Source organism: Triturus cristatus, chromosome 11, assembly GCF_964204655.1.
Source record: "Triturus cristatus chromosome 11, aTriCri1.1, whole genome shotgun sequence".
In the NCBI taxonomy this organism is placed as follows: Eukaryota; Metazoa; Chordata; class Amphibia; order Caudata; family Salamandridae; genus Triturus; species Triturus cristatus.
This window is the reverse complement of record NC_140594.1, coordinates 950,727,890-950,729,337: the sequence shown is the minus strand read 5'-3', so window position 1 is coordinate 950,729,337 and position 1,448 is coordinate 950,727,890. Positions and strand designations below refer to the sequence as shown.

The window sequence follows — 1,448 nt, the reverse complement described above, 5'->3', positions numbered from 1 at the left end:
GCTCCCTCAAACTGATGCGTAGCCTCGCCTCACCATTGGCTTGACCACTGGAGAAATCCACTCAGTGGCTTCCACCTCTTGGGTTATCCTATTCTTTATAAGTTTGTCCAATACATTCCTCATACTATCCTTTTTCTTTTTTGAAGGGCAATGATTTATTGATAATGGCATTAGTGGAACCTCTTGACAGTCTGTGGCTAAGTCAAATAATTTATCCTTTGTTAAGCGAACATCCTTCCTTTGGCTTTTGTGTGTCTTCTTAATGGCTTTCCCCTTTTTTGCCTACAACTCATTTGAATTCACTCATATTTGTTGCTTGGACTGGTGTGCCAATGAATGTGAAATATGTGATTTTGGTTGTTTCTTCATCACCTTGATTAGACTGGAAAAACAGTGTTACACTATAGACATTCTGAAATTTTACATAGCGGAGCAGAACAATGCCATCCTCTTTGAGATCATCTGGTGTCAGTTCCAACGCCTGGGTTGGGTCACTTTGCATTGCTTCATCAAAATCAATACATTGGGGAAGATTAACATACTTGGGGCCTTGACCATTATGCGGTCCATGAAGTTTCATAGAATACAGTTTTACAGGCTGATTAAAAGCTACTGTCATGAGAAGCTGCTCATCACAATCTGAGTCCAGGTATGTTTGGTCTTTCCATAAACAATTGTCAAATCCATGGTCGTCATTTTCATTAAGACATTCACAACCAGCTTTGTTTATAAATGTCATTAAATCCATATATCCCTTAGGAAAGTCGGAATCCTCGTTGTTTCCAGGATCATTTTAAAAGTGTTGTTTATTTTTTTCTTCTAGCCCTTCAGCATCTGCTCCTTGGTAAAGATCGGTTTACACTTTGTTTCGAAAGAATAGAAATGTGGGCGTTGCAGATATATTATTATTAGCAGCAGTACCCTGGCATTGGTGGACATCCACTTCCAAAAAGACAGCTTGGGGTATTTATTACTGAGAGCATTGGACGCAGGAGCTATCCTTAAACATGGAGGACATCCTCACATGGTGAACTTAACCACACTGAGCCGTGACCCGTATGCGCTCAGCTCTGGCTGGAACTCAGCATCCATACGGATCGCCTTCACCCCCACCATGGTGGGCACGGTGTACTCTATGTCCTTTTTTCTTTTACAATCAGCCATACAGGCTCTATTTCCTGGTGCAGCTTCAGTGACTTCACTGACTGCCTAGTCACGCCGGGTCAATAAGAGGTGTGTGAAGCGAGAAAATGGCGGGACCATGCCACCCGGCAGATTTTGCGCAGAGTCAATCATGGCTACTGAGCAGTCGCCTCTCTGCAAACTACGTCAACTTGTTACCCACATTCCTCATACTATCTTTGACTAGCAAAGGCACAACCCTAACGTTCGCTGTCTTTTGTACAGCTCCTAACCTTAGGCAAATGTGATGGACATAACCTTTTAGA

At 42.6% G+C, this 1,448-nt stretch overlaps 1 pseudogene; it reads right to left on the bottom strand.

Moving 5' to 3' along the window:
• Positions 1-259: 259 nt before the first annotated feature.
• On the bottom strand, positions 260-1,116 carry LOC146785737 (thioredoxin-like protein 1 pseudogene; annotated as a pseudogene).
• Between the last annotated feature and the right edge of the window lie 332 nt (positions 1,117-1,448).